Source organism: Podarcis cretensis (genome assembly GCF_951804945.1).
Source record: "Podarcis cretensis genome assembly, chromosome: 10".
NCBI lineage: Eukaryota > Metazoa > Chordata > Lepidosauria > Squamata > Lacertidae > Podarcis > Podarcis cretensis.
This window is the reverse complement of record NC_137179.1, coordinates 27,946,712-27,962,281: the sequence shown is the minus strand read 5'-3', so window position 1 is coordinate 27,962,281 and position 15,570 is coordinate 27,946,712.

The following is a 15,570-nucleotide window of genomic DNA, read 5'->3' as shown; positions in this document are numbered from 1 at the left end:
TGTACCCAAACAACCAGACATTTTCCTGCACATTTTCTTTTTGCCATGCACAATTAACTATGAGATACAGGAATTAGCATTGTAAAACTTGATTTATGCTGTTAAAGTTGATATTAAAACAAGCAAGGCAATGTTTTCCCATCTAGATACACTTGTGGAAGTAAATGCATTCATTATAACGGCCAGCATGCTGAACGATAGCCAGAAAGACCAGGCTTCAAATCCACACTCAGTCATGAAGTTCATTGGCTGACTCCTGGACAGCTGCCCTCTGTTCATCTAACTCAGTGACAAAAGCCCCCTATAGTTGCTCTTTCCACTCACCCTTCTCTAGCCTTGGCCCAGACAACAGTGATGGTGGTAAAGAAGAGTGGTAGATGCTACTACCCACTTGCTCACTGGTTTTCTGCCTGGCAAGCAAGTACAGAGAAGCAATGGTTATGTAGAGGAGCAGAAACAGATGGTGATAATGGCAGCAAGGAGGTAGAATAACTGAGGGAGGCTCCACAGAGAGTGTCTTATCCAAAGACCCTCCAAAACTGCAGTGACTGAGATGCCTGTGGCTTCTTGACTTGCTCAGGCTCTTTGGCCCTTCTTGGTTTCCAATTTATCATCCTATCCCAAAAGTCAATTAGGAGAGTTGAGCCATTGCTTGGCGGGGAGCTAGCCCCTTGTTTCCAGGTTACTGTATATATAGCACTCTGTTTGCGCCTCAGTGCAGAACAGTAGGTTACTAGAGGGTGCAGCGTGTTGATGCGAATGTTGCTGTGGAAACCATGAGGTCTGAATTGCCCGGCTTCAGAAATTATATGCACAAGAGAACTCAAGAAAATTTATCTTTATGGTTTCCACAGCAACATGAACTTCACAACAAAGATGAGCAGGCCGAGAACCAGCATGCTTGTCTTCCTGACTCTGCTCCAGTGGTGTATGGGGCCCATCAGGGCTTGTAGGACAGAATTCAGGGAGCCCAAACAGCAGATGGAGCCAGAGTCAATGGCCACATTTACACTGAACATACAGGTCACTTTAAACACTCATGACTACCCCCCAAAGACTCCTAGGAGCTGCGCTTTCTTTTTTCTTTTTTAAAAAAATAATATTTATTACCATTTCCAACAATTTAAACACTACAAAAAATAAAAACAATACAATACAATACAATACAATACAATACAATACAAAAACAACAACAAAAAACCTATACATTACACTAACAAAACACTAACATTAAACTAACAAAACAAAACAAACACAATTTAAAACACATGGAATAATTTCAATATCTTATCTTTCATTCCCTTATTTCTGCGACCTCCTCACACCTCCCTTTTTGTATTCCACTTCTATTAATTTTTTTCAGCAATTCCTTTCCATCTTCCTCTATTTTTAATCCTATAATTATCTTAACACATTCTAACCTTATTTTCCCTTTAATACTCTATTAATCTATTTATCCTTAATTCCTTATAACATTTCTACTAAAGCCATATAACTTCATTCCAACATTTTTCTAACATTCATTAATTTTACAGTATTTCCATAAATAGTCTTTAAACTTTTTCCAGTCTTCTTCCACCGACTCTTCTCCCTGGTCTCGGATTCTGCCAGTCATTTCCGCCAGTTCCATGTAGTCCATCAACTTCGTCTGCCATTCTTCCCGGGTGGGTAGATCTTGTGTCTTCCAATATTTTGCGATGAGTATTCTTGCTGCTGTTGTTGCATACATAAAAAATGTTCTATCCTTCTTTGGCACCAGTTGGCCGACCATGCCCAGGAGAAAGGCCTCTGGTTTCTTCAGGAAGGTATATTTAAATACCTTTTTCATTTCGTTATAAATCATCTCCCAGAATGTCTTAATCCTTGGGCATGTCCACCAAAGGTGAAAGAATGTACCTTCAATCTCATTACATTTCCAACATTTATTATCGGGCAAATGGTAAATTTTTGCAAGCTTGACTGGTGTCATGTACCACCTGTAAATCATTTTCATTAACTTTTCTCTAAGGGCATTACATGCCGTAAATTTCATACCTGTGGTCCATAATTGTTCCCAGTCAGCCATCATTATGTTATGTCCAACATCTTGTGCCCATTTAATCATAACTGATTTCACCATTTCATCCTGAGTGTTCCATCTCAGCAACAAGTTATACATTCTTGACAAATGCTTAATTTTTGGATCAAACAATTCTGTTTCCAATTTTGATTTTTCCACCTGGAAGCCAACTTTTTTATCCGAATTATATGCCATGGTGATGTTCCATCTTAATCTTCACCCCAGTATGGTTGTGTTTTTTTATGTGTAGAATTGTTTTGCCCTTTGAGACATATTCATCTGCATGAGATTCACCCCTGCCTGCAGTCTGCAAGTACATTCCCATAATGGTTTTGCCCATGGTGAAACCATTTGTGGAATGAACCATGTCATCTGCTGTTCATGTGAAGAAGGCTCAGGGTGGAATGACATGTTACGATTCCCTTTCGGGTTAGTTGGTCTTTACACACATTCAGTCTCTGAGGCAGCAGTTTGAACGAGAACACCATCACATGGATGGGGAGAGGGGCATCTTAAACCTTTCCTCTCACACCAGTGATCATCTGAAAATGGCCCCCTCAAACTGCTTTTCACCTGCAAGCGTGAATTCTCTCTCCTCCACCATATCTCTTCCCACACCATAAGGACATAAGTAGAACCTGGCTGGGCCAGGCCAAAGGCCCATCTATTCCTGCATCCTCTTATCACAGTGGCCAACCAGATTCCTCTGAGAAGCCCAAAAGTAGAACATGAACACAATAGCCATCTCCTGGGGCCTGCCCAGTTGGTACTGACCTGTGACAGGGCCTTTTCACTGGTGGTTCCCTGGCTGTGGAATGCCCTCCTTGGTGAGGTGCACCTGTCTCCATCACTATTAACTTCCGGGTGGAATGCGAAAACATTCCTGTATACCCAGGCATATGGTGGTTGAAGAATACATTCTTAGAGCTACTCAGAGATGCTGGGGATTGAACCCTGAGAATCTCCATACTGGGGATTCTCTATGCAAAACAGATACTCTGCCTTTGAGCAATAGCTCCTCTTATGGTGAAAACCTTGAGTACAATCCTGCCATGGTGGTTTCCGGAAGAACGACGTCAACACAATTTCTGTACTATGACTTGCATAGGAAATATATTAGGATCCAGAGGGCTAGAGCTAATGAGCATATTTTAGTTGTGTGTAATTTACCATCGCTGGTTGCAATGATTTAAAACAGAGGCATAGATGAAAGGCAAAAAAATGTCTCTCGTCAAATGTCAGCAAATGGACTTAGGAGTCATAAGACTGGCTGGGGAAAACAAAAATAATGAGTTTCTCTTCATTTGCACTATTTCCTCTGGTGTTACGGTGTTTTTGTCATCATATATTCAACCTTATTTTTATGAGCATAGGGACAATAAAAGCCTTGCGAATTTTTCTCATTTAAAACAGGCTTTATGCAATATGCCTTGCACTCTGATACGGATACTGTACTCAGTAGAAAATAATACACTTGTGGGGCTTCCTCCCCACATTTTTTTTTATTTGAGATGTAGCCATACAATAAAATAACTTGCACTTCAAAACATTTTGCCCATCTTATGTTTAACCTTACCCAATCCACCCTCATAAAACTAAGTGTTCTTTCCCCCTCTCTGAGCCCAAACCTTGGGATGCTCAATACAATTAACTCAATTAACTAGTAAATAATCTGGTCTGGGTGTCATTGCAGCATGGTTTTTGGTTAGGGCCAGCCCTATTGTTAGGCAAAGTGGGGTGATTACCTCAGGCCGCATGTGCTGGTGGGGGCAGCAGAGGTAGCAGTCCCTTGCTGCTGCCTTCAGTTGGAGGACATGACTGTGTATGCATCATATCTGGCCTGCTTCCCTTGGGTGTGGTGGTGGACATTATTTCATTGCCAGTATTTTCACTGCCAGACCAATCAGCTACTGTTCAAGGAATGGTAGGGTCATCATGTCATCCTCTGCCTTAGGCAGCAATATGTCTTGAGTGAGCCCAGTTGACTGTGGGAAATTCCATTCACACCCACACCATACGTTTAGCTGCCTCAGGTGACAAATATTGAGGGGCAGTGAATAGAGAAAGCTCTGTGTGGGTGTGCGCACTAAACAGCCTGTCCCACACCCATTAAAGGAGGCCTTGAGGCCCAATGGAGGATGTTAGAATACGATTTAGTAGTCTGCTGAGATTTTGTAAGTGGAACAAGACTGGAAGGAAGTAACTACTTGCCCATGTTCAGACAGCAAAACCCCTTGGACTGGTCCGGCTCACAAAACTACATTTTCCAGTGCTCTTAAACTACACTTCCCAGAATTCTTGGAGAGAATCCATGTGCTTTAAATGCATGAGGTGGCTGTGACCATAGTTGGCAAACCAGCTGAATTGGGGGGAGCAGCCCATCAATCCTAGAAAAACTGCAGGTTCAAGGAGCGCCTCATCCAGAACAGGTAGTAATCCAAACTTGAGTTACATGGTCCACTTGCCAACAGTTCTCCTGTTTCGCAGAATTAAATCTAAGCTTGCCCCACTCCATTTCCAATGCTCAAAAAAACATGTCAGTTGAGCTTAAACACTTTAAAAGTTTGGCTTTAATTCCCTTTTAGAGACATACTGTGTTAATGTACTAAATGCCATCTCTCCTAACTGCTGCTGATCTCACAACCCAAATGCGAGTCCCCTATTATTGGCAAACTGTAGGGTACAGTGAACAAATTGCTGGATTATTCCGATCGGCTTCCAAGATTCATTCTTTCACACATATAATACCAAAATCTCTTTGGATACAGCTCAACCGCATATATTAGCTGAGAGACAATAGCATTCGTTTCTAAGTCTTACACAAGCTTGCATAACCTACTGTACCATATAATCATTGTATTTTGCAATGCCAAAAGCTGTCAATCAGCCCGCCTGTAATTGTCACGTGTCCTTTGCTAACACATCACTGCACTTAGAACATAAGGAAATTCTGATGAAACTTACAGTCCCTCTCCCCAGCCCTGCGTTCTCTACACACCGAACAACCACGCACCTCTCTTTCACAGCACACACAAAAGAAGAAAATGCGGGTGAATGTGAGATGGAGCAGGGAGTGATAGGAGGATACAGTACTGAACAAAGGACTGAGTTTGTAGGGACCTCATAAAGTGCCTATAAGGACAACCTTATTTGGTAAGGCAAAGTGTTAATCTGCCTCAGAATCTTGCCTCTGAGAGCAGTCAGTTTGGGATGGTTAACATCTGGAAGGACAAAGAGCATATAGCCTCTCTCGCTGAAGTTTCTTGCTAGGGCCAAAACAGATACAGCCTTAAATTGCATGAAACGGAATGCATTTCAGATGCCCAGTATACCTGAAGGAGCATCTCCTCCCCCATTGTTCAGCCCTGACACTGAGGTCCAGTGCCAAGGGCCTTCTGACGGTTCCCTCACTGCGAGAAGTGAAGTTACAGGGAACCAGGCAGAGGGCCTTCTTGGTAGAGGCACCCACCCTGTGGAACGCCCTCCCATCAGATGTCAAAGAGATAAACAACTATCTGACATTTAGAAGGCATCTGAAGGCAGCCCTGTTTAGGGAAGTTTTTAATGAATGATATTTTAATGTATTTTTAATCTCTGTTGGAAGCTGCCCAGAGTGGCTGGGGAAACCCAGCCAGATGGGCGGGGTACAAATAATAAAAATATTATTATTATTATTATTATTATTATTATTATTATTATTATTACAGAATCTGTCACAATCCTGCTGAAAATCAGCGCAGAGGGCAGAATCTGTCACAATCCTGCTGAAAATCAGCGCAGAGGATGAGATATGCACTTTCAGATAATTGCAATATAGCAAAGGAACTCACTCTGATTTGGAGAGCAACTAGGCAAGGCAGCAGGTGATCCACAAAGAGCTCTCCCACAGTTTTCTTTTTAAAATGGAAATGCAGCTATGGCAGGAGCGAGTTGGGGGAAAACCCAGCAATGCTTAAAGCAAAACACCAGGTAATTGCCCCCTCCATAGCAAGCAGAAGCAGACTCATTACAGGGCAATCCCTCAATGATCCCCAGCTGGGCTCAACGGGAAGCAATGCAGTGGGCTGAACCAGCAAGGGGGAGCGTTTTAATTAACATTGCAGGGGAGCTTTGCTAAACAGGACATATGTGTGGGTAACCATTAAAGAACAAATAAGCCAGGGGGGAAAGGCAGTGGCTGATCATATAATACTATATACTCAAAGCCAGGCAGAACCACCTCTTAAATTCTGCCTCTAGCTTATGGGGGCGGGGGGAAGCAATGTCTCAGCGATGCTAAGGTAAGGCTCTATCTAATGTGGAAACAAACGAGTGTTGCTGCTTCCTTCCCTCCAGCTATTTATTTCTGAATAGAACATTCATTCTCCTTTCTCCTTCCCCTCTTTGGACAGTACTGACGTCGCCAAGCCTGCCATAAAAAGCAGTGGGGAAAAGGAGAAGAAACACTCGGCACAGGGTACATTACGACTCATCGTATTTAACTCACGGTTAAAGTAGCAAGAGAGCAAAGTGATCGAGTACTTTAGGCTTCCGCCCCCAATTTTGCCCCTCGGTGACTCCCCGGAGCCCTTTCGCAAAGAAGAAAGGTGAGGCTACTTTCTGTGCAACCTACGTCAGCATGCAGGTGGCACGTTGCACTCTCCAGCTTTCCCCCCACGGAGCGTTCCCTGTGCTTAATGCTGCCACGTCCGGCCAGAGCCAGGGCACAAAGGAACAAAGGAACAGCACAAACTCAACATCCCCCCCTAGATGGGGGCCTGTACAGCCTCCAGCAACAAAAGGTGAGAAGTTTGCACAGAGTGTCTGAAGTCTTAGACAAGCTTCTTCCTATGACCATAGTATCTCTGTTATCAAGGCAAACTCCTAAAAAGATGCTCCGGAGAAGAATATGCGTTTTTTGGCAGGCAGACATGCTTTGGGCTTCACTGTGGGCTGGGCTGAAAAGCAGTGTTTTGCTACATGTGTGAAAATTGGTTGATCTAAAGCAGGGCATCATTTTGTCATTGGGCCATGCTTCTGATATGCCATTGGGCTACAACACTGTCCCTCAGTCATGAGGGCCCAGATCTTGTTGGACTACAACAGTTTGAAACCAGGGACTTTCTAATTCAAAGCTCAGTATCTCAGTCACTGTACCAGCTCGCCAGAAGCAAGCTGGACTGAACAAGTGCAAGGCACAGGTTCCTTCCCCCGCAAGATTCACAGTGACTTGAAGATGGTTTCTTGCAGCCTGTGTGCTACGTCAATGCATCTCATAGGGAGGGGGAGAGAAATTTGATTCTGTTTGTATTCAAGGGTGACTCTATCAAACCTGCACTTTCCAAAGCAACATGAAAACCAAAACACAGCTGTCCTTCAACATTCACACTCTCTGAATTTTGCAATTTAGTCCCCCAGTCAAGCAACGTGTACAAAAAGTCTTATACTGGGCTAAAGTGTTCATTAGAAAGCATACATGTCAATGAAAATAACATTTAAAAAACCCACATTAAATTTGGGGAAATTGCTTTGCAAAGAGGTGTATAATAGGGAAAAGGGATGTGTGTGTATAAGGAGAAATTCACACTAAAATGCTGATAGATTTTCATGGGGACTTTTTAAAAAGCAATTGTTTCTAATTTTTATTATTATTTCTTATCCTGCACAAAACACTCACTGTCCTGATTGCGCCCTGTAGTTAAAAGACCAAACTGGGGGGCGGGGGGCGGGGGCTTTGAAAAGCAAGAGAAGGGTGCAAAACATCCAAGGGGTGACGAGCAGGCCAGACGGGAGACTTTTCTACACCTGAAGTTTGACAATAAGGGAAGAGAAAAGGAGAGAACGCAAGAGTGAAAGCGCTTCTGGGTCTCCATGGCAACCTCTGAACTGGCACAGAGTGCTCTCTTGTGCAGTTGAACTCCCGGGGCTGCATGGGGTGCTGTCACTCTCAAGCACATGCCGCTGGTTGGAATGGGCTGTTCAAATTCATATCCGTGACTCATGCAGCCCACCCAGATGGAGTGTGATGCTTGCAATTCTGACCGATCGCTTCCTTATTCACAATATTGGTGCAACCGACTAAAGGCGCAACAAGAGCAGCGATACCAAGAAAGGGCCATCTAGCCTCTTGCAATGCAGGACAGTCACACACCAACCCTGTGTAGATTAACTTCCCACCAGTGGTTAACACAGCATCATAATGCATATCGCCTGCTGCTCAGTGAGGTCAAAGCCCCATCTGATCCACCACTGTTCTCACTGTGGCCAGCAGGGCCTGAGCGCAACAGTACTCTCCTCACTGGTATATCTTCTGGGCACAGGAACCACAGAGCCTCCATCTTCCGAGGGTTCAGACTCGGTTTACTGGCACTCCTCTGGTCCACCACTGCATTAAGGCCTCTCCTGATTCAGATGTTATGGAGAAATAGAGTTGTGCATGCCATCAGCATACAAAAATCACTGCTCCCAGCAGCTCTGATAAAATTAGACACGCGACTTGCATGCCAAAGGAGTGCAGCCGCTGAGCATTTGGATCTTAAAATATTTGGATGCTGGAGAGACTAAGAGAACAAAACTCGGCTGCTTCTATGTTGCCTAAACACTCCCTTCTTTAGCACCACCCCATTCTCAGCCCTGTGTCTCTGCTCCATTTGCTACCTTCTGGCATTTTATGCTCCCCCGTAAGCATGTCGGAAGTCATTAGAATTGTTGGAAGGCAAATGGCAGAAGCCGGACCTGAGCTTTGACTACACTTGACCCCTTGGTCCCTGCGCAGAATTGGGAGAGGGGATGCAGTTAAGTGCTCTTTAATTGTATCGCTCGCACACACGCTCTGTGAATGTCAGTCCAATTAATGGGCTCTCTTTCCCCTCCACGGGACCAAAAAGAACCACCACAGCCTGCTGTTGGGAAATGTCAGCAAGGCTCAAGCATGTGTACTTGGGCGAAATGGCATGTGCACTGACTCCCAAGGCTATTGGTGGAGCTGCCGCCTGTTCCTGCAGAGAAAGAATGCCACCCCCTGCGACGTGATAGGCAAGACCACCCCACATTAATCAGCCCTATTATCAAATCAATCAAATCAAAACTTCAGTTTGCAAGCTGCTGACTCTCATTAGGTGCACGTGCTCATCAGTGTTTATTCCAATGTAATCCGGTACTGATATTTACCAAAGGAGGCTGCACTTTCTGTACCACCTCCTCACATCTGTCCCCATTACTGCATGGGTTTTCCTGCCACAAAAAGCTTCTGGCCCATTAAAAAGGGATAAGCATTTCTGAAATTGTGGCAGCCAGGAGCCTTGGGCTGTTACATCTCCATAGCCATTGCCCCCCGCCTCTCTCTCTCTCTCTCTCTCTCTCTCTCTCTCTCATTACTTCATAAAACAAAAGTTCTAGCAAGATTAGAAAACATTAGAAACCCTTGCATTCTTTCAGCCTTGTGTTCTTTCCCTTAGGCAGCAATCCTACTACTCACTTCCTGTGAGTAGATGCCATTGAACACAGTGGGTTTTGCTCACAATAATATTCGGCTGGCTGTGCCATGTTTCCTTTCAGCAAAAGCTAAACCTGGTTAGGGATGTGGGTGGCACTGTGGGTTAAACCACAGAGCCTAGGGCTTGCTGATCAGAAGGTCGCGGTTCGAATCCCCGCAATGGCGTGAGCTCCCATTGCTTGGTCCCTGCTCCTGCCAACTTAGCAGTTCGAAAGCACGTCAAAGTGCAAGTAGATAAATAGGTACCGCTCTGGCGGGAATGTAAACGCTGCTTCCATGTGCTACTCTGGTTTCAGTGTTCCGTTGTGCCAGAAGCAGCTTAGTCATGCTGGCCACATGACCTGGAAGCTGTACGCCAGCTCCCTTGGTTAAAAAAAGTGAGATGAGTGCTGCAACCCCAGAGTCATCCGCGACTGGACCTAATGGTCAGGGGTGCCTTTTCCTTTTAAACCTGGTTACTTCTCAAACCCTCCTGCCCCAGCACATGGCATCGTTTTGTGGTTGTTGTTGTTTTTAAACATGTACAGTGCATGCCTGTATGCATACTGATGCAAGTGCGGCAACTGAGCCTTTTATAAAAGATTCCCCTTCTTCCATCAAATCCACCATTCCACCGCAAGGCGCCTCCTGCATAGAAGAACTGTTTGAAAGTTAGCAGCAGGACAAAACTATTAGGACAGTGGTTCTCCAAGGGTGTGGCAGGAGAGGATGACAAGCATGGTAGGAATATTCAAGGACAATCCATTTTATATTTAGGGAATGATTCATGTTCTGCATTGTTTTATACTTCCTGGATGTCTCATGATCATATTATAAAGTAGTCACGTTCCATGTTATAAATCAAGGACTGCTAGGAGTTGCTTCTTTTTGTTTGCCAGTGTGTTTCTTATCAATAAAAAAAACTGGTGTGGCAAATGTTTGTTCTGAAAGTGTGGCCCAGAGGAAAAAGTTTGAGAACCATTGCATTAGGACAATAGGAGACCAAATGCTCTTAATGAGTGTCGCCAGCCTCCCTGATGCCCAGGTTTTTTTTTAGATTTTTGCCACAGGGGTTTCATTTGGGTGTGGAAACGCACAATGGCTTTTGAGAGGATGAATAGTCCCTGGGACATACTAAGGTCACAGAGCTTGCCAATTCTCTGCTGCGGGCGATGTTGTCAGTTCTGCTGCTAATTAGCAAACAGATCCACCAGACTAGCTAATGGAGAACAGGGTACGAAGCTTGTGCAGGACAGCTTGACAGTTTCTTCCAGAGAGCAGTGTGGAAACGGCCACAAAGCAAGGACTTAGCAGCAGGCTGCACTGCCATTAGCTTCTGGGAAATAATCACAAAGATTAGCCCTTAATTTGAGAGGAGTATGCAGACGTGGGAGAGAGATGCACTCTGAGACTCATTTATATTTTACACAGAGGGTCTTGAGGTATTGACAGTGGTACTAAACTGAAAGCTCAGAGGTCCTTACACCCCTGTATTGGGCTCTGGAACTCACTGCCACTTGCAGGCATGGGCAGTGGCGGGGTAAGAGGAGTGCGGGGGGAGCGTGCTGTCCCCGGCAGCACGATCCCCATGGGGTGCCATCGCGGCTGCCCCCCCCCCAGCGATGGGCCCCACGGCCCCACAGGCAGCGTGCCACGCCCCCAGGACGCACACCACCTGCTCTCCACCCTCCGCCCCCCCCCAGTGCCGGAACATGAAGCTTCGCCACTGGGCGTGGGAACCTTTGGCACTCCAGATGCCACTGAACCACAACTTTCATCAGCCCCCGCAAGCATGGCCAAGAGCCAGGGATCGATGGACGTTGTTGTGGTGTTCGTACTGAAGGGGTACAGTTAGGGTTACCCCAGAAAGCCCTAAAAAAACCTGTTTGTGAATCCCCCCCCCCAGCCAGGCCTCGGCGTACGCATTTTAAAAACTGCATTTTCCTCTAAAACAAAAAGCACGAGCTAAGCAGTCCTCTCTGTAACAAAAACGCTGTAACAAACCCATAGCTGAGAACAGTAAAGCTTTTCGCTTCCCAGATCCAAGATAACCTTGTCCTGGTACACTGATTTGCAACATACTTCCGGGAACAGAGCCAGAGAACGAAAAGCAACATTTCTATGTAAGAATCTGTGAAGGGGGAGAGGAAAAAAGGGGTTTGAAAAAAGGATAAAACCTGCTTGTAAAATGTTTTCGGTGCAGCCTGCTTTTGTGAACTGAATCACACAGGTGCCTCTGCCCCCCCGGATGGCAGAATAAAACGCTCTTTCTCTGGATTAACCCCTTGGTGTTGTTTGGCTCCTTTTGTCTCTGCTCGGGTGCAACAATTATTCCTACCCATGGATTAAAAAGGCTACAGTACGGAGCCCCCGGTCGTCTCACGGACTATTGACCTGTACACCACTAATCCGCTGCTACCATCCAGGTCCTCCCTGATAAAATCACTTCAGTCTGAGTCAGCTTTTCAATTCATAAAGAAGAGTGTATTTTATTTCAGACTTACAACAAAACTATTACAGCATTCCAAACAGTGTTCCTCTTTACTTTCTTAGTCTTATGTTCCTCTCTCTATCTCTGCTACCTCCCCACACTCAAGGGCCAACTGCCCTGTCTCTCTATTACCAACTGCCTTTCCCAACCAGCCAACCCACTCAAACCAACCAACCACCCACCCACAACTCCCAACGAACTAACTCCCAGAACTCCTTTATAGACCCACTGACTCCAACCCCCTGGGTCTTGTCTGTGCAACCTATTTAACTATTTCCCCTCCAGCACTCTCTCATATATGGTAACGTCACAGTTGTAGCTCAGCAGCATCTAGAGGGTCAAAGGTTCCTCTCACCTGGTGTAGGGCCTTGTCAGACTCCAGCCAAAGAGCCAAAATGGCATCACTCGTCCCTGAATAGCTGGCCATGGAAACTAAGGGGTTCCAGCAATCTCTATGGACCCATAGCAACTTTGGGGAGAAGAGATCAATGCTTTCTAAACCAGGATGCAAAACTACTCTAACTTAAAATGTAACAAACGGATGAGAGGGGGAAACCCAAAATCCATTACCTCAGTGGGGCAAACCTATTAACTTGCCAGAAACTGCAACCGTTACATGATTTAGCAACGCCTTTCGTTGACAATGCAACACAGGCCAAAAGAAACTGTTTTTTGGCAAAAGCTGGATCGTGCTGCAGCAAATTCATCCAGAAAAAGCAGCTAGCTATTGCTTGTCATGGAGAACCCCCACTTGTCACATTTAAATGGATCTGCCTATTACGAGTATGAGTCCACATGTTCAAGAATAGACATGAATCTGCATGCGGATCTCATGTAGTGCCCTTCCAGCTGAGGGCAGCAGAAGCTGATGGCTTAGTCACTCTCTAAGCACAAGCTACTTTGTCTCTTCCTTTTAATTTTGGTAAGCCAACTTTTAACACATCTCAACCAAGGGCTCATTGAGTCCCTGCACTTTGTTCTCAAAGCGCTAGTGCCCTCTACTGACCATTATCTATGTAGCACTCAAGTGAACTTTTCAATCGCCGAAATTCCATGTTATTGTCATTTTTTAGAAGGCATGGAGACAGTTTGAGAAAATGACAGGTTCGTAATATGGACCTCCGGCCATTGTCTCCAAATCGCTAAGTCACAGGTCAAACTTCCCCACATCACGACAGCAATGTAGTTACCACCGGAACATTAATAACCATTACTAAAATGCCTCAAACCACAGGTAAAAAGGTAAAGGTAAAGGACCCCTGGATGGTTAAATCCAGTCAAAGGCGACTATGGGGTTGTGGCGCTCATCTCTCTTTCAGGCCGAGGGAGCCGGCGTTTGTCCACAGACAGCTTTCCAGGGCATGTGGCCAGCTTTTGGTGCAACTGAACACTGTGACAGAAACCAGAGCGCATGGAAATACGGTTTACCTTCCCGCCACAGCGGTATCTACTTACCTACTTGCACTGCCGTGCTTTCAAACTGCTAGGTTGGCAAAAGCTGGGACAGAGCAACGGGATTCAAACCACAGACCTTCTGATCGGCAAGCCCAATAGGCTCAGTGGTTTAGACCACAGCGCCACCCGTGTCCAGTTCAAACCACAATACACTACCCAAAAGTTAAAAGCAGGCATTGCCCTTAAGATTTACTATGTGTTGTAGGCAACTGAATTAAACACAGAGCAGACCCACTGAAATGAATCTAAGTTAGCTATGCCCATTAATTTTAAAGGCTCTGCTCTGAGCCGTCCTACCACTGTATACAACCCAATCTAACCAACTAGGAAGGTGGTTTGTGTAAAGCCATTCCCTGTGCATATATAATACCTACTTGTGTTAATATTCTGGGCAGGTAAAGAGGTCACATTATTGCCAGGGCTTTGGGGGATAACTTAGCACAGCTCTTCTAACTATCTGTGTTACGTTGGTCCTGTTATTTGGCTTTAATGGTAGCAGAGGATTTTCTTAGGATGACCTTAGTGAATTTCTTCTTGAGGTCTCCTTTGTGCAACACTGCGGGGGGGGGGGGGCGAACAGCACAAAATAAAAATGTAATAAGGACATATTCCCTCAGAGCAAGTACAAGAGAACCTTTGCACTTTGGGGACAGCACAATGTGCAGAAACAGACATTTCCCTAAGAGAGTATAAGCACTTGCAGGAAAGCTGTGCAGGTGTGAACCCACTCACCCGCGAGCATTTGCTACCTGGCCCAAGTGTCCTGGCTCCTTTTTGGTTAAACCCTTTCCCTACTTGCAAGAATAAGGCTGAACTCTCTGCTGCCTCTGCTTTGGCATTAATGGTCATCTAGAAATATGGTCTGAAGCTCAACATCAAAAAAACTAAGATCATGACCACTGGTCCCAACACCTCCTGGCAAATAGAAGGGGAAGAAAGTGAGAGATTTTAATGATCACTACAGATGGTGACAGCAGTCACGAAATTAAAAGATGCCTGCTTCTTGGGAGAAAAGCAATGACAAACCTAGACAGCATCTTTAAAAAGCAGAGACATCACCTTGCCAACAAAGGTCCTTATAGTTAAAGCTATGGTTTTCCCAGTAGTGATGTATGGAAGTGAGAGCTGGACCATAAAGAAGGCTGATCGCCGAAGAATTGATGCTTTTGAATTATGGTGCTGGAGGAGACTCTTGAGAGTCCCATGGACTGCAAGAAGATCACACCTATCCATTCTGAAGGAAATCAGCCCTGAGTGCTCACTGGAAGGACAGATCGTGAAGCTGAGACTCCAATACTTTGGCCACCTCATGAGAAGAGAAGACTCCCTGGAAAAGACCCTGATGTTGGGAAAGACGGAGGGCACAAGGAGAAGGGGACGACAGAGGACGAGATGGTTGGACAGTGTTCTCGAAGCTACCAACATGAGTTTGACCAAACTGTGGGAGGCAGTGGAAGACAGGAGTGTCTGGCGTGCTCTGGTCCATGGGGTCACGAAAAGTCGGACATGACTAAACAACAACAAAAGTAACTCTCAAGTGCCCTGCAAAAATATCATCAAGGCCTATTTAGTCCAGCATCCTGTTTTCCACAGCAGCCAATGAGATGTAGATCATGGAATCTTAGAGCTGGGAGAGACCCCAAGGGTTCATTAGACCAACCCCCTGCAGTGTAGGAATGTGAGAAGCCCAGAAACTGAACATGAGGGCAATAGCCCTTTCCTCCTGGTGTCTGTAGACAGTTGGTATTCAGAGGAATTTTGCCTCCACTAGGCAAAGGTAGCAAATGGCCATCATGAATGCAAATGGCCATCATGAATGCAGGCCATTCACCCTGCATGAAACGGTCTAACTCCCTTTCAAAGCTGGTGGCCACCGCCATATCCTGTGGGAACAGATCCCAAAGTTAACCTCTGTCAGGTGTTGTCTCTCCAAATGTTGCCAAATGATAACTCTCACCATCTTTGTCTACCACTGCCATTCTTGCCAGTGCTGATGGGAGTTGTGGTTCAACAACATCTGGAGGGCCAATGGTTCCCTGGACCTGCTATATCTGTTTCTGCAAAAAAAAGGGGGGGCGGGGGAGATTTATCCTAGCATCTCCTCTCTGCAAC